The sequence below is a fragment of the Grus americana genome, chromosome 20, assembly GCF_028858705.1.
Source record: "Grus americana isolate bGruAme1 chromosome 20, bGruAme1.mat, whole genome shotgun sequence".
Classification (NCBI taxonomy): domain Eukaryota; kingdom Metazoa; phylum Chordata; class Aves; order Gruiformes; family Gruidae; genus Grus; species Grus americana.
In genome coordinates this window covers 2,967,721-2,986,261 of record NC_072871.1, presented here as the reverse complement: position 1 = coordinate 2,986,261, position 18,541 = coordinate 2,967,721, and positions in this window count along the sequence as shown.

Genomic DNA, 18,541 nt, shown 5'->3' with positions numbered 1-18,541 from the left:
ATAAGTTTATTTTAAAACCCTTTTCCTTTGGCAGCTACGCAGCTCCCTGCAGCTGTAACAACGCCCACGTCATTCCTCGCTGCCTCATTTGTCAGGGAGATGCAGAGTAGTTTCTCTGCATGGAGGTGGCCTTCTCGGCCGCCTCCGGACATGGTGGAGGAGAGGAAACACTTTGCAGAGGGTGTGTTGTGGCAAGCAGTGGGACTTTCATCCCATGTGGTCACATGCGTGGGCTTCCAGATTTTTACTCTTTTTTTTTTTTCTTTTTCCAGCTGCAACTTTACGCAAACCATATATAGAGATGGAAGCAGGTATTTTTCACTGGAAATGTGAATAATAGTGCAAGAGCATAAAGCTTTGCCATATTTCTAGAACTATCCTCTCCTCCCCAGAAGAAAGATTTGGAATTTTTCCACCATGGCTGAAGATTTTTGTTAATTAAACAGGGTTGCCCCTCTTTCCTAGGCTCTGCTCCATCAACAACAATGTAAGAAAACTGAATGCAGTCTTCAATCAAAAGAAAAAATAAAATTGCAATTTTTTTTATAAACATTTTCTGGCTTAATAAATTCTCTGGTATGTGTTAATCACGGACCACATCCTTATTAGGGGTCAGATGAAGTCCTAGCATGCTGTGTTTGACAGCTTTGTCCCCAGAGTGTTCCCTGCAGGAAATGTGCAAAGGGTGGCTGTTACGAAGTGTCCTCCCTGCAAAGTTCAGTTTGTTCAAAGTGACCCCAGCATCATTTCTGAGGCACTAAAGCTTCTGATTCAGCTCAGACATAACACACCCCTTCAGATGGTGTTGAATGGTGGTGGAGGGGTATTGATGTGGACTCGTGGCACCTGTATCAAGGCTGTTGAAGGGTGCTGTGATGCTGACCTGAAACACCATACAAAAGTCTCAAATGGTCTCAAAGCTGGACTGACCAGATGTCAAGATGCAACCAAGAGATGTTGGCACTCCTGGACAGCACTGTGCAGGCTGCCAGATGTGAGAGAAAGGGGTCAACACCATGTAGGAGCAGAAAAGCACAGTTTTTTCTCTTAAATTTCTCAGCAAAAGCCCTTTTGAGGACACTACGCAAAGACCAACACCTATTGGTATCAGCAGATGCACTGAGAGAGCAAGTTGTGTAGCTCTCAAAGTGCAGACCTCAGCTCAGGAGGTTGTCCCCAGCTTTGCTCGCTGCAAGCACACACTGGAGGAGTCTTCGTGCTGTTGCAGCTTGCCAAGGAGAGCAGATCTGCTGGAAATGGTCTAGGGGGAAGTACCAAAAGGTAAAGCAATCCACCTCTGCAAAATCTGGCATGTGTGGAGAATGCCTAAGCCCGATCTCAGTTCCAAGCTTTTACATTTCCACAAGTAGTAATTTCTAATCTAGGCTTTTCTGGAAGAAGTGATAGATAACCAGACGAGCAGTTAAGGCACTCACTGGGGTCCAGTCCAGCTCTCTATGGTAACCTCAGAGGACATATGGAATAGCTCAAATGGCAAATATGAACTAAGATCCATAGAAAATAACATAATGGCAACATAGATATGACTGTACCATTGGGTTTATTTCACAAACATTCTGTTGATTGCACCATATTCATACCAAATTTATCATGGAATAGCTTAAAATTCTGCTTCTATTTTTAGCACATCCCTTTTCTAAATAAATAATATAAATAAAGACACTGCACAGGAAAATAATGCACAGCTGTTTCTGACCAGTGAAATCAAGACACAGTAGACAACTCTGGAAAAGTGCTTGTGCATATTGTACACAAAATACTGTTTGTATTACAAAAAAACGTTCCTTTTCTCATGGGAACTGTCTCATGCTATGACAGCGATGGGTTTTATTTTGTCACTACCAAACTGAGATGATACTTGGAATTTCCTTTCTGTGGGCAATGTTCAGATGTTTCACTTTGTTTTCTTCCAGTATAGAATGAAAAACTAAAACCTTTTTCTTGAATAGAATTCCTTAATTTGTCAAAGATTTAACTTCAGAAGAGTGCAGGTGTTTATAATTTTGACCAAGACACAGAAAACAACTTGATTAGATAAGTTTGAAATTAAGTCAAATTAAGTCAAAATAGGACAATCAAACACTATTTAAATGAAAGTTATGGATGATTATTCTTGACAAAGGCAGTGCCATTCCTCCAAGAGTTTTCAGTTCATTCAAGCAAAATTTTCTTCCAGAGGAAAAATATTTTAATCAGAAATATTCTGGTCATGACATGGCTCAAAGTGAAATGTCAAGGGATGGTTGCACTCTGGGGTTGAAGTTTTGCATCTCACCCTCTTTGCTTAGCTCTCTGAGCCATGTAACAGCAGGCTGTGCTATGCCTTGGTCTATGGTGCTCATTTTCTCTGCTGTTTCATGTTTTTGACTTGGGTGCCAGATGAGCTGATAGTTCCAGCGCATGGCAAAGGCTGGAACTGGGCAGACTTCTCTGTTAACTCCAGTGAACGGGTTTGCAATCAGACCAATAGAAGAGACCTGTGAGCTGACTGATCTTGAGTTGCAAGAAATTTCCCTTAGCAGTGCCAGCCCAAGTTTACTTTCAGTTGCTACCACTCCTCTGTTCTGGACACTCCTCCCTCCTTTGCATCCTGATGCATTTTGTTATTTTCATATTATAATTGCACCAATCATGGTATAACCCTTTGGTGCTGCATGATTTGTGTGCACAGCACAAGACAACCTCTATTCAAATGGCCTTGCAATGGACCTGAGAGGTGATGATACATTAATTTTGTGAAGCTGAGCATTGAGGCAGAGACCATTGTGTGGCAGCTAGATTTTTAACAGCATTCCAGCACCTATTTCACTGACAAGGATCGAGCACAATTTCTAAAAGCAAATAACTATACTACATAAGAACCATTCCAGGTGAGTGTCACTGCATTGGCATTGAGGAGCAGCATCATATTAACACGGCTGGTTTCCCAATAATGTAAAATAACAGCACAAAAAAAAAAAAAAAAGAGTCCTCTGAAAAAGTTGTGTTGGCTCCCTTCTCCCCAGTCATTATGGTAGACAGCATAAGTTTTGTGTTACATGACCTGGGAAGACTTAGAAAGTATTTCCACACTATGGCTGCAACCCTTAACAGTACAGAAATTAATCTAAACAACACTGATATTACAGGTGAAAATATCATTAGCATTTAAGAAATGCCTGTTACTGAAGAAATATACTTTAATAATAATAACAATAATAACAATAGTAATACTAGTAATAATAGCAATAATAGTAATAACAGTAATAATAATAATAACAATTTCTGATGGAATCCTCAAGTGCTTCACAAATAAGAGCCCAGTATCATAGTCCATATTTTCCTATTATAAATTCAAAGCCCGGACAAGCAAAGCACCTGGCCAGTGGAGAATGCTCATTTTTAAACTGCAGGTCAGAGCTCTGTCCTTTTCCTCCTCTCAAGGGCATTTTATGTAGTAACTGTAGCCAGCTCTCAAAAAGGCTCTAATCATCTTTTAGCCACACACTTCATCTGTGTTTATGCTTTATGCCTGATGCTACTTGCATCCTCCATGCCTCTAGTAATCCTCACTGAGTTTTCCTGAAACAGGTTCAATTGGGCATGCTGCTACAGAGATGCTAGAGATATATATATGCTACAGCAGTTTATAGTTATTTCAATCTTTTCCATGGGAGCTCAATAAAAATACTTTGAAATCAAGTGTTCAGCAGCCTTGAAACACACATTGCTGACTAGCCATTTCTGAAAGTCTTTTCCAAAGATGATGGTCCCCCAAATGGCCATGCCGCAGCACGGAGATGAACTGTACACCCCAAGTGCACAAGCCAGCATTGGGCTGGCTGGGGAGCCACAGTCGTCCCAGAGCGGGAGGGCTGCCCTCGCTTCCAGACTTGCTGCATAGTATCCCCTGGCACTTCAGGAAGAGGTGGCTCATGGCATGTTTTTACGCACTGTGGGTGCCAGGGATTGTGCAACGATGGTGGTGATTTCCAGGAGCAAGATGACTTCCCTGCCATGAGAACAGCCACTACAACGAGAACAATTCACCCTGTTTATATTAGCTGGCTGCTGCGAGCAGTCAAGCACAGTTCAAACCCATGAATGAGGAAAGGGATGGATTGCTTGGTACCCACAAGCAGCCCACTTTGTACAGCAGTGTTGAGACATGCGGTCGAGCAGAGGTGCTGTAGCCTCCTGGATCGTGCCTGTGGCAGCACAGTTTGAGACAGGCATGGAAGAAAGTGAAAGAACAAACCAGACCTAGATATGAGAGAAGCCTTTCTACCTTAATTTACTAGTTTTTTGTCTACCAAAGGTCTGTGATTTCCATTAAAGTCAATAGTTACTCATTCTTTGTACTGATACCATTTGATCCCAAATGCCCTCTCATTACTCATTCTAAAAACCAGTCCTAGATGATTCATCAAGGAAGAATTTTCCCTTGAATCCTCACAACTTTAGGTAGCTCCTCCAAAATTCAGAGGGCTCAGTGGTGAGACATCATTCTGGGAGTTTGGGGTTGAGGACTGAAGAATAGAGGAAGAACACTCAGTGATGTTAAAAAAAAGGCTACTGGAATGACCCAGAGGGCAAGGGAGGAGGGATGAACAGGGAAGGGATGAATTTGAGAAGATAAGGGAAATGGTGTGACTCAAAAAAACAGTGGGAAGTTCAATGGAGAAAAAAAAGTAAATAGAGGAGCCTGCTAGCCTAGGCAGGGAGGCAGGAATAGCTTCATGATTTGATCTCATTCCCTTCCTCCCATGAGGTAAGGCAGGCAGCTCTGCTAAAGGGTAACAGGATAAAGGAAGCACAAGGACATTTTTCTTCCAGCATCTGCTTGAAATGAATGCACACAGACAATTTATTTCTATCGAGGTTGGTTTGCTGTAGAAGACAGTAAAACATATGACATAGAAGTCACTACGATGTCCCTCTCGTGGTTTTCTACAGCTTCATTACCTTAACATTATTGCCTTTTGTCAGCACACAAGATGATGTAGGATGTTTTTCCCCACTTGCTATACTTCACAATTTTAGATATCAGGTAAAGTTCTGGGAATGACATGGCAGCCTGTGTGGTATTTCTGCAAATGGAAGAGTTTTATTACACATTACAGGTAGATGTTAAAGCTTTCCACAATAATTCACCTTCCAGCAACTAAAGAGGAGAGTTTAATCAATAATAACTACAAATAAATGGGCATTAGTCCTTCAGCTACAGCCAATACCATGCAACTTGTACATGACAGAGAGACTAGAACACAGGGCAAGATTATTTTTCAGATTTGAGAGAAGCCATGTTATTCTTGCTTGATCCATCTATGATAGCATAAGGGAAGGAGAGAGGGGGTGACTTGTGACAGTTCTCTCATTCAAAGTAGTTTAGTAAGTCTTACACAACAAATCCAAGTACTTCAAACTGACCCCTAAAACTGAGTTGCTCAGATTCTCCAGGTATTTCTGAAAGTCCTGGTCCACATTCTTCAACTTGGTAGTAGTGAGACTTAAGGACAGAAAAGAAGAGGCTAAGGAAAAGAGGCTAAAATCCTTCTGCCTGCATCTTCTTTAATTTACCATGGCAGCTCGCAGTCCATCTGCGCTTCCCTCACACCTTCCACGTATCTGTCCCCTTCCCACTTGTGGAGCTGGGTGTAACCAGAAGGGAAATATCTGTCCTTGGGAAGTCACTTCTGTGCCTGGAGGAGCAGGACATGCTTGGGTCTCGGGTGCCTTCTGGAAGGCCACATCACTGCTGTCTTATAATATGGCCACTTTAAAGCATCCATGTGTAAGTTACATGATAGTTATATGTAGCAAGGTGAAATTAGGTGAGGAACATAAAATATTTCTGTCATGTTTCTTCCCTCACACCCCTGGATATTTTGTCTGCCAGAACTATTATTTTCCCCAGCCTACAGTCTCATCTTGCTTCTATTTTTAGATTACCAAGGCCAGAACTTTATTGATCATTGCAAAACCAGAAGCAATTTGCTTTTAACAATTGAATGGGGGAGAGTATCAAGGAACAGCCTTTCTTTATAAGAGACCTGCATGTCGCACCTCCTGCAAGCCTACTTATAAGACTCAAAAATAAAAAATTCTTCCTATTGTCAATGGTAGTGTGTTAATTTATAGGGTTCAAAACCCATCAGATTAGATAATAAAACATTCCAGAAGCTGAACACTTTGGCAAGCTAATGGCATGACATCCATATGTAAGTAACAATGACTTTAGATGAAAGTATCAAAACACACTGATGTTTGACCTGGCAGGTGAGATGCACCTACAGATAGGAGCTATATGACTGGGCATAATTTTGTGATAAGGCACAGACTGTGTCATTTAGTTGAGCAGCTATTTCTCAGCATTTTCCTCACATAATACCTTTCACATCAACTACTGTCCTTTAGTTTTGCCATACCACAGAGGTTGCAAGTGGGGGAAAATAACAAGCTATTAGTGAATTTTGCTTTTTCAAATAATTCTTTGATCACAGTTTAAAAAAAAAAAAAGTAACTTTTACTGCTTGATTTCTGTATAGGTTGACCTGTATCATCTTCTAGGAACTATAGCTCAGAGTTCAGCTCTACAAAAATAATGAGTTTTAATCAGTGTTATCAGGTAGTCAAAAAGTCAAAGTTTTGATTTGATAGTCACATCCTGTGTCAAGAGATAGCGATCCTTCTAAGAGCCACCACTGTACTCCAGTAACCCTATTATTTCATCCACCAGAAATCTCGGCTCCAATGCTCAGTGCAAATCGTTTCTACTCTTTCTCAGCAGCCATTGACTCACTGGCTTTGCCCTCACAACAGGGCTGGGAGATGGGGGCTGTTGTGTGACTCTTCCAGCCTCACAGACATACTGGAGCACGTGATGGCTCTACCTCTTCATTTGCATGCCCACACTTGCACGTCCCTGAGAATTCAGAGGATGGAGTGGTCCCAGCTCTTGCTCTGGCCTGCATTGTGGTCATGGACTGAGAGCACGCCTACAAACCAGGAACAGTGCATATAGCAGAGGGCTCCTCATCCCACAGATAAGATTCTTCCATGAGATCCCAGGGGAAGAGATGAGGGATACAGATCTGTTGACAAGTTTCAGGAATTGACTCATTAACTTCCTTGGCACTTGAGAAAGGCTCAATTAAGAAGCAGCAAACTTCTGACCTCAGAAAGCAGACAGAAACATTAGCCTCACAGAGAATCCTACCTGGAGCCTGCATCTGAGGCTGGGCTGTTCCAACAAGTCTCCTTCCTCACCCACTCAAGATGTAATTCAGCCTAGGAAGCTGACAGAGCAATAATGTCTTTCAGTGAATTGCCTCATTAACCACACCCCGGCAGTCTGCGCTTTTGCTGAGAGGACTCCTCTCACACTCTTCCACCATCCCAAGAAGGTAGGCTTCAGAGGTGCAACTTCATCCTAATTACACCATTACTTTCACCAAAACCTGCACAGTATCGGAGCATGGGTGCTGTAAGCCACTTTCTTGGATGTGACAGACCCACTTTCCCACCTCAGGACCCCTAAACCCAGATCTTAGTGGCCTACCAATTACCAACCCCCACCAGGTCCTTCTGCACAGGTTAAACATGAGATTTGGCCATCATATCTTCCACAGATCTGGTCTTCCCAGACGGCGCTCTCGTCCTTCTGCCACATCTACCCACAAAGCCAGATGTGTTCGTAGTTCAAGCCTGTCCCCTGCCCACCTTAAGCATTCTCCTCTTGTGACAGGAACCTCACTCATCAGTTCATACTAGCACCAGGCTCATATAGCCCCTCTACATACCCAGGTCTTGGGCAGTTCCCTTGAGTGGTCCCATCACATTATTACTCACTTTGGTAGTCTGCAGTTAGGTTTGGTGCACACAGTTATTTTCTCCCTGACCAGTACTTGGGCAGTCAACCCTCTGCATGTGCCATAATGTTGTGGCTGTATGTTGTCCCAAGTTAATAGCTAGCCAGGGTAAGCTGCAGGCATACTCTTGTAGCTTGATATACTCTTCCAACCAATCATGGAGGGAACTAATTCCCAGTTCCCCAAATGATTCCAATTATGAGTCTCAAACCAAAGCCTTAAATCAAATTATGAATCTCAAAGCAAAAAAACTCAAAGCAATTGCGTTGGAAGACATGCATGCAAACACATAACTGTGCTGATAAGAGACTTCCCTCCACACAAATGTCACATCAGAAAAACAGGAGGAATTTCCCAGCTTTACTCCAGACCAAATGGTGCATCTCAGGAATGCACCGGTTTTTCCTTCAGGGAAGCTACAGTTTTGTTCAACTTTTATGGGCATCAGTCCAAGTAAAATAGGCCTAATCTGCCCAAGAAAAGCAGATCTCAGGAACTGTTCATACAATACCTGCATTTCACAGGTGTTGAGAGGCCTGGTGAGTTAATATTGACAGAGCACTTAAGAGTCTTTCACAGTGAGAAGCCACATAAACACTCTAGATAAATGCTGCATAGAGCTAATCTGATTTTTCTGGTAATTCTATGAAACTCATATGATTTTGCTCTTCTGTTCAGATTTTCACAGATCTTTATATCATCCCTGAAACATGAATCTGTTCAGCATTAAATATAGCAAAGCTTAAGTGAGTAAACGCTTGAGTCAGTCCCTCCTTGCTCACATTTGTGTCACTTCTGCATTTGAAGCCATGACAACATATTTTGTGCAACATGAAAATAATATCCCCTCTCCCTTTGTAATTTTCTTTCCCTAGTCCCACTCACCTGTCATGCTAGTATGAGGTCGTGGCTTTCTTTGCTCACCATAAGTAGCATTTGTCCACTGATAGCAGAGGCCTGAGACCTTTACAGACTTTATGTAGTGTCTCTTGTTTTGATCTGCATGTCTTGTGCTCTGGGCTGAACCACCCTTATGAATCACAATGAACTTTATCATATATTAATTTAACAGAGCAGCTTATACATTGCAATTTCCAGGGACAAAAATCAAGGTCAGCCCTTGATGGATAGATGGAAAACAACCTTAATGCTGGCTGACAACTAGTCTCAGATCATACACCAGGTCATATAGGCAAAATTTAAGGATAGTTTTGCAAAAGATAAACATCACCCTCCATGTATCCAAATACATATCTACATACCTACCAAAGGGCTGACCCGGGGAGCAAACTGTCCCCCTAGCAAGAGATGAACATCTCCTGTATGCCTGGCAACACTCCCAGTGTTTGTTAATCGCTGCTCAGCAAAAAAGGAGAGACAGAAAGCTTTGAAGCACAAAGAAATTGACTGTGCTTTGTTGTGCACCTTACAATCTGGTGTTTCTCATCTTTACAAAGCAATATTTGGGCTCCACTATCAGGAAAGATTTGCTTTCATTAACAAATAAGGATATTTTAGACAGGAGGAAAATCAATAAACAACAAGCAAGTATCCTTCTGCAAGGTAAATTATATGAGTTCAAGCTTGGTTGATATTAGTGCCTGCATCTTTTTTCAGTGTCAGAATAATAAACTACAATTGCTTGTCTGTACTTCACATTCAACAAAAATGTACCTGTGGTGGATTTGTAATCTCTGTGTCAATAGAAGTAAAATCCCTTTGTATTAATGAAAAAATTATAAGATCATGCAGTCTCTCACAGGGCCTCTAAGAGAGGGGGACTGAAATACTAAAATCAGCCTAAAAAAATGCCATGTACAATCTTTGTGCCTTTCTCAGCCTGCTTTGCTTCCAAAATGTGTATTTGCTTCACAGATTCAGAAATTTAAAAATGGTCTTGGAAAACTTTCCCATGCTATTTCCAGCTTTCCCATGCTATTTCCTGAAATTTCTCATGATACATCATGTTTCTGAGAACACCAGTTTGAAGATCAGCTCCTGAAGAACAGAGATGGAGAAGCAAACTGACTCTCCAGCCTCTGTTGAAGTGCATTCATTTCTTAATCCCTAATTTAATTCAAGGTAGGGTAAGAGTTTTGTGTGGGCAAGCAGGTTCTTCAGAATTGCAGCCAACAGAAAGGGTGTGTTGGAGGGAGGGGAAAAGTGATACAAGCGAGGAGTCTCCCACGCCAAGTGCACAAGACAGCTGCCAGCAACCCACTTGGGGATACTCTTCCACAACCCACCTGGGAAACCATAAAGGTGTTATTCAAATTACCAGGTTTCTGGAAAGGACAAATAAGTGGGCTGAAAGGCTCAGGAAATGTGTAATAATACAGACCAAAAGAAGGAAGCAGATTGAGCGTGGCTTCCTTCAATGTGGGCACTCATCCTCTGCTGGTCATAAAGGTGTATCCACACCATTCTGCAGCTGTAGCCTCAAGACCTGGCACAGTAACTCCAGCTATTTCCTACCGTTGGAGTCGTGACCAGGCACCAGTATCAGGGAGCCACAGTGGAGTCATCTCGAGAATTGTCCCAGTGCTGCCTGCTGCCTGCAGCTGGAGATCTACCACAAGGGCATTTCCACAGGCGTGTCCCAAATCTTCCCAGCCCTGGTGCAGATGTAGATCTACAGGGCAAACATATACAATGTTCCCCAAAACATTCCCTCAGCTTCCAGCAATCAGAGGCCCAAGGACTTACTGAGACACACAAATTCTGAGTACTTAGTTCCCACAGAGAACTCCTCTTCTATAAACATATCTAATATGTTCTTGAACCCATGTAAATTTTCAGCAGCCACAATAGCATAGAATCATAGCATCACAGAATGCTTTGGGTTGGAAAGGACCTCAAAGATCATCTAGTTCCAACCCTTCTGCCATGGGCAGGGACACCCTCCACTAGCCCAGGTTGCCCAAAGCCCCATCCAACCTGGCCTTGAACACTGCCAGGGAGCCAGGGGCAGCCACAGCTTCTCTGGGCACCCTGTGCCAGGGCCTCACCACCCTCACAGGGAAGGATTTCTTTCTAACATCTAATGTAAATTGACCCTTCTTCAGCTTAAACCCGTTAGCCCTTGTCCTGTCACTACACTCCGTGATAAACAGTCCCTCACCATCTTTCCTGTAGGCCCCTTCAGGTACTGGAAGGCCACAATTAGATCTCCCTGGAGCCTTCTCTTCTCCAGGCTGAACAACCCCAACTCTCTCAGCCTGTCCTCATAGGAGAGGTGCTCCAGCCCTCTGATCAACTTCGTGGCCCTCCTCTGGACTCTCTCCAACAGCTCGATGTCTTTCTATCCTACAGAAAGGAATTCTACAGCTTAAATGTGTGTGCGTGTGGTGTGTGTGTGTTGGGTTTTTTGGACCTCTCTCTTGCTGGTTTAGATTTTCAGTAAGTGCTAGAACCCATCCTAGCATTATTTAATTGGTTCAGGTGATAGTGGCCATAAAGACCTGGCAATGAAGGCTGATCATAAAATTTATGTGCAGGTTCCTGTGATGTTCACAGAACCCAGCACAAACCAAGCTGTAGACATTCACACCAGTTAATATCACTTGTAAAATTCTGGTCTGCTGAAGACTGAGCATCCTGTCCAAAACCAGAGAGAGGACTTCACTGGGGTTTCTTCTTGTACAGTTATTAATTAAATTCTCTCCATCCAAAGAGGTGCTTTCTCGGTATCATGATGCTCACTAACAACTTTTGTACGGTGACAGGCCATAGGCCAATGCATCTCAAAACTCACAGGAGGTTAGCTGCTTCTTGACCATACCCCTGTACTAGTGATCATTACCCTGTACTCAGCACTGGTGAGGCCACACCTTGAGTACTGTCTTCAGTTTTGGGCCCCTTACTACAAGAAAGACATTGAGGTGCTGGAGTGTGTCCAGAGAAGGGCAATGAAGCTGGTGAAGGGTCTGGAGCACAAGTCTGACGAGGAGTGGCTGAGGGAACTGGGGTTGTTTAGCCTGGAGAAAAGGAGGCCGAGGGGAGACCTGATCGCTCCCTACAGCTACCTGGAAGGAGGTTGTAGCCAGGTGGGGGTCAGTCTCTTCTCCCAAGTAACAAGCGATAGGACAAGAAGAAATGGCCTCAAGTTGCTCCAGGGGAGGTTTAGATTGGATATTAGGAAAAATTTCTTCACTGAAAGGATTGTCAAGCACTGGAACAGGCCGCCCAGGGAAGTGGTGGAGTCACCATCCCTGGAGGTATTTAAAACACACGTAGATGTGGTGCTTAGGGACATGGTTTAGTGATGGACTTGGCATTGCTGGGTTAATGGTTGGACTTAATGATCTTAAAGGTCTTTTCCAACTAAAATGATTCTGTGATTCTATGATTCTCCTGGGCAAGCTGCTAGTTTTGGTGCAGTCCTTCCAACCTTTCAGCACTGAGACAAAGGCAGGTGGCTTTCCCCTCACCTCCTCTCTACCAGTCGTACAAAGAAGCACTGCAGCCCCTGAGCCCTGGTGAGCCCATGTCACCTTCCAGCCGAGCTCCCACCATCTCTCCAGTGGGGCCCTGAGGTGGCCAAGCTTGTACCAAAGGCAAGTCCTGCCTCCAAGGTCCGTGCTGGGGAGTCATGGTCTCATTGCATGCCTAATGTAAGGCTCTAATTGCTTCTCTCACACATATCCTAGGACAGCAGGGTCTGGCTCACTGCCTGGGGAAGGAGAGCTCTGAAATAAGTGCGAGCAAAGGGTACTGGCCCTGTGTTTGTTTTTTTACCTGGTGGGAAATGGTCCATAAAGCCTCTGACAAAGCAAGCCATAAAGCTATTAAAGAATGGCATGAAGGGCAAAATATTTGATAACAGAAATGTGGCAGGAGATGTGTAAATGAGGAATAAATACATCCCAATGTTCATCTAAGAGAAAAACAGGGTCAAATCAGCACTGGGAAATTGTCAGCACATAGAGAGACATTAATTACTCTCAGATGCAAAAGCTAAAGTTCACTATCTTTCCACACACGCAGAAGGACGTAGCAATCCTGAGATCAATTTGTGCTGACTTCTCTTTCTTGTTGCTGCCCTTGGCCAGGGCCTGATGCCTGGGATGAGGTTAAGTGTGACCATACCGACATACACAACGTGTTACAATATCTCAAGTAGAGTGATCCTTCCTTTTCATCCCAAATAATGATCTGTTCCCCAAAGCATAAGGACTAAGAGCCTGGATTTAATTATCTCTGCACTTACCCAGCTAGAGGGCTCTGTCTTTTGCAGAGCTATTCCCTCTGTAGCTCCACAGCTATCTCTCTGCTTGCTGTACCAATGAGCCAAGTCTGACGTCAGAACCTTTTCCTTTGTAAATAGGTTTTTAAGAACTGGAAAAAGGCTGCAGCTAAATAAGAAATACAGTGGGAGAAGTTTGGATCTGACACAAACCTTCCATCATAAACTTCCTTACAGCAGAGACCTTCGTAAATTCCTGCTTCATCATGCAAATGACTCTTTCTCATCAAGCTTTGTCTGAAAGCATCTGGGTTTTGTTTCCTAATTTTTCTCTCTTGTGAATGTGTTCCTGCATGCTTTGGCAATGCCCCTGCAGTGTGAGGGAGCAGGAGCAAGGGCAGCAGTGGAAATGGCACCCTGGCTCTGCTCAGCTCTGGCTCCGTTTGCCTGGCTGGCACGCAGCCATGCCACTTGGCACGCCAGCAGCACCCTTCCCCAGCATTTCAGCCACGCCTGGGGCTCTTTTGGCAGACTCATGTCTATGGGAGCAGCAGGCCTTGTCTGAGGAAACATGGGGCATCCCTACAGGGAAAGAAGAAAACTCCTACCCCCCAGGTTCTTACAGCATGCACTTCACGTGTCAGTGGCAGCCTAAAACTTGAAGCCCTGTCTCAAAAGTGAAACAGGCATGACACAAAAGCATGCCTTGACACACTGAGCCTCAAGGGTTTGAGGGCATATCAGGGCAACAGGAGTCAAATCCTTGAGCTAAGACTATGTCATCACTGCCCTGCTCGGGGAAATTTGGAGTCTGGAGCAAGTGAACAAGATCCCCTGATCCCATTGCTCACACTTTACAACTTCTGGGCTGCACCATTCCCTGAGAAGGCAATAGGAAAGGGAAAGTCCATCTGTGCCCAGCTGTGATGTATGAAAGGAAGGCAATGACGAAGTCATTCTTCCCCCAATTCATGCCATATAATCTTTTCTACAAAATAACCAGGAACTGCACTGTATAATCAGATTTTCTTCATTTGTTTGCATTTGCCACATAGAAACATGCATCACTGATGCTGTTTTGTGTATCCTCAGCAACCTCGCAGTGTTCAGAAAATAGTCTATCAGAAGCAAACCACAGCTAGCTAACAGGCACGTAGAGCAGGGAGGCTGATGCAGAGCAGAGTGGAAATCTCTCCTTCGTTGGATCATTGCTAGGGACTGTCAACAGCAAGGAGAAAAACAAAGCCCTGGATCATGAATGGAATTCTTTACAGAGCCAGCTTCCTTGTATGTACTGAAACAGATGGGAAAATGTCCAGCTTACCTGTCCCTGAAAATACAAATGCATTCTTGCAAAACTTGAACAAGACGTCACTCCAGCAACGGACAGGAACGAGCAGTGTCTCTGTAAATACATCTTGTACTCAATCTAGGAGAAAAACCTTATACATCTGACCTGATTATATTATTTCCTGCTGATACTGTCTGTTCCCTAAACATCCTCATGAATGAGGAGCAGAGTTCAGACTTTGCACCCATGCACAGGTACGTTGTGTGAATCTCACCTGAACAACATCCTCAACTGATGTGCACTGGTTTCACTCACTGATTTCAACTCATCTGTACCACTGTGGTCAGAAGTAGAGCATCTGCCCCACAGTATCTTCTTGAAAACCTTGCCTGGAGTTTGGCTAAGAATACTTTTCTCAGCTTTGTAATCAGTTGGGCCTGGGCTATTGCAAATGTAAATGGTAAATGGTCTTTTTGATTGACAGAACAATGTTTTCCACTGTTTTTATCATGAGCTTTCTTCCATATCTCTGCCTATTTTCTGATCCTGGGAAATTCACTGAGAGAAAAAGTATAAGGAAAAGCAGAGCGCATTATGCCTAGGAAGGAGTGAAGACAGTAAAAGGGTCTCAAATCACCAGAAATTAATTTCCAGGAAAATAAACCACCTTGTGTTGCTGAGCTGCAACAAATCGTAAGTGCGGGAAGCAAAACACCTTGGTCAAATGTAGAGAGTTCTCCTAGATGAGAACTAGGGAGCCCTGCACCTGACCTCTTCTGGTGTCAGGAGAGATTTGGAGAGACTAAGGTGCTTTTAGTCTCTCGAAGACTAGAAACTAAGGTGCTCTTCCCTTGTCGAGTTGGTTCGTCCCTGTGTCATGCTGCAATCTTATCACTCTGTCATCAAAAAGGTGTACATGTTACTTCCTCCTGGGTTCCAGTCTTGGGCAAACCAAGTAGTCTCCCTAGGGATCCACAGAACAGAGGATGAGTTCTTCAAGGGTCTGTGTGCCACAGGGACCATGCTAGATTTCAGTCTCTTTGCTCAATACATTGCATCAAATTTATTCTAGGAGACCTTGTGCCCTTACATTCCTCTCATGCCATCTCACTTTGTCCCAGTGTACTCAGTATAAGAAGTCCGGTACAGTGCAAAGCATTCTGTGTATTATTTGCCTTTCTCTCCTTGAAGTAAAGGCAGAGGGCTGAAGAAAGGTTACTTGGGCACCAGAGGAGACCAAAACTCTGGTCTGTCTGTGTCCCACCTGGGGTCTTGCTGCTGTGAAACATGTCCTGGTAGCAGTAGTAGAAGGTGAAGCAGTTCAGCCCAGCAACAAATGTGGTGCCCGGTGCAGCCACTTTAAATTCAAGAAATTCCAGGTTGTCTATGTCGTACTGACAAGCACCATGGTTTGCCACAGCATACGCAAGGGGATAGACTAGGATTTGCCCTGAGAGGCTCTTCTGGAGACCCTGTCATGGCTCAGCTCCTATCTCACAGCCCCCTGCCTCCTCCGCAGCCATGGGTGGAGACAGGGAGCAGCATCCCTTTGGGCCATGACATTCCTGCAGCTTCTGACACCACGGGAGTACCGCCCAGCTGATCATCTCGCTTCATGCGTGGGAGGGAAACGTGCTTAGAGGACATGTGCTGTATGGCAGAAGAAGGCTTTCAGCAGCAGAGAGGTGGGAGGTCACAGCAGGGACAGAGTGGCTGGAGGTGGGGAACCATCCTGCACCCTCCCACTCCTTCCTGTCACACATCATCCCCTGGCAAGGGGCAGCTCGAGGAGCTGGTCCCTGTCTCCTCTCTGGTGACAAACCCAGTCTAACTGGGTAACATTTCCACATAGTGACCAGCTACGTCCTACTTCTGCTTATTGGTGGTCAGGAGTTGTGTAAGAGTAATGACTGACCTGAAAAGCCCCTCCTGACACATACCCATACCTGACCATGCCTACGGCAAAACCCTCCCACAACCCTTGTGCACAAAGGAGGACATGGTGCTGGTCATGCTAAGATGAGCCCCCCATCCCTCTGCCTTCCCTCCAGCCCTGCTGTTCTCAGCAATCACAACCAGCAACACTTCAGTTTATTGGATGTCCACGGGCTGACCCTGCTGTAGTAGAAATTTCCACACCACTAGCACCCCCTGCTTTTTCCATTCCCCTTGCCCAGCTCAGACCACAGGCTGGCAGAAGCAGGCGTTGCCCGTTGCTCCCTGTGCAGCGAGCCAAGTGCTGGGGGGTGCGGAACGGCCACACCAAAGCACAATGGGGAACCACCACTCAGACCATGCCAGCAACTAGCAACCACAGCATCGAGGCAGCAGCAGCAAGAGGGAAGGATAAAATACCAGCCTGGGAGTCATGACCAGTGCAGAGACCAGGTCTCTAGTGGGAGACTCCAGATGACCTAGCAAAACAGCGAGCGGTAAGGATATGACGGGATTAAGAGGAGCAAATATCACATGCTGATTCTCCCTGCAGATTTCTCTAATCAGTAGAAACTAGTCAAGGATCACAGGCTGGGACATGTCTGACATGAGCAGGATAATTTACCCAACAGTCAGGGATGAGAGCTCAGCTGGGGGCAAACAGGGAGCAGCAGGAGAAATTTAAAGAGCACCATGACAGACAGCCAAGCAGGACTGCCCCTGCCGGCACCCTGCCTGCACAGGCCCAGCTCCGTTCACGAGAAAGAGGAGCCCATTGTGGTCACCGAAGGTCACCATTGCCTGTTCTGCAGCTGGGGATGGCCGGGAAACGCTCCAGGCAGGAGCACCCTGCGCAGTGCGGCACAGCCAAGGGCGGCCGGGCAGCAGGAGCCCAGCGCTGGCGTGGGAGGTTTGCAGACCTGGGTTTATTCTGGCTGCTCTAAAGCTGCCTTGCTGAGCCCTCTTGGGCAAGTCACCTCCTGGCAAATGAAAGGCACGCGGTGTGCCAGATGCTCTCTGGAGAGGAAAAAGAAATGTCTCCTTCCTTTCTTGAGATTTTTGAGAACAAATTCTCAGCGTGGCTTCACGAGCCTGTTCCCGTCTCATCTCAAGAGCCCAGCTCTCGCTGTCTGAGGCTTCAGCTACTCATCCTCATCCAGCCAAAGGTTTGCAGGTCACACACCACTGCCAGAAGTCTCAGGCCGATAAAAGCTCTTACGAGCTGTTTTAACTCAGAACCGACTCCACTGGAATTCCTTAGAAAATAATAAAAAATTAAACACCAGGGGGGTTGCTTACTTACAGGTTGGGGATATCTGTGGCTGGTTGCTTGTAAGGCACGTGCCTTGAATATACATTAAGCATTTTGTGGCACTCACAATGAAGAGAAAATTAACTTTGACACTCATGGCCAAAATATTAGTATTAGTTTTTTAGTATTTTGCCCTAGAATAAGCAACTGGGACCCCGGGGGGCGGGGGGGGGGGGGGAAGAAAAGAAGTCACATCTCTACACAGCACTTCCACAGAAATATGAGTTTTCTTTTCTAAGCAGCATCTTCCCACTCATTCTGTTAAATTTATGATCAATGGAGCAACACCTGCTCCAAAATCACATCTGGGTGTTGTAAAAACAAGGAGTAGTCCTGGTCCTCAAGGTTTTACAGCCTAAATGAAAACAAACAATGAATTAAAGAAGGAAACAAAGTCAGTCACTAGCCTAAGGTCACAAAGGAGTTACGTGGCTTGGCTGGGAATAGAACACACGTCCTTTGGAGCTTTACCAGCTCTCCTGTTCCATCTCCCTAAAACATACTGGGTTTCACTATTTCTTGCTTTCCCCTTCACACTTTCTCTTTCCCTGGCCTATTGCCTATCCAGTCTGCTGGCAAGGATCCCTGTCCCTACCACTGACAGCCTGTCATCCTTACTAAATTATACATTCTGCTCAGAGCATGACTTTTAGCTTTCTAGTATATCAAGAACTGCACTGGATTATTGTAATAGGAAGATTTCTAGTAGTGTTATCAAAGTGCAAGTGATAAGCTGAATTTTTATTTGGCTGAATTTTTATTTGGGGGGGGGGAGTTGCAGGCAGACTGGGACATGAGAAAATATTTTTCTTTCTTTGATATTCTTTTGTAATAACACAAATCTGCAATGTTTTTCATGGGGAGGCGGGGTAAAGCAAACCTTGTTGCCCTCTCACTAAGAAGTAAGTTTCCACTCTGTTTGTCTCCCCAGGGAAAAAGGAGAAGTT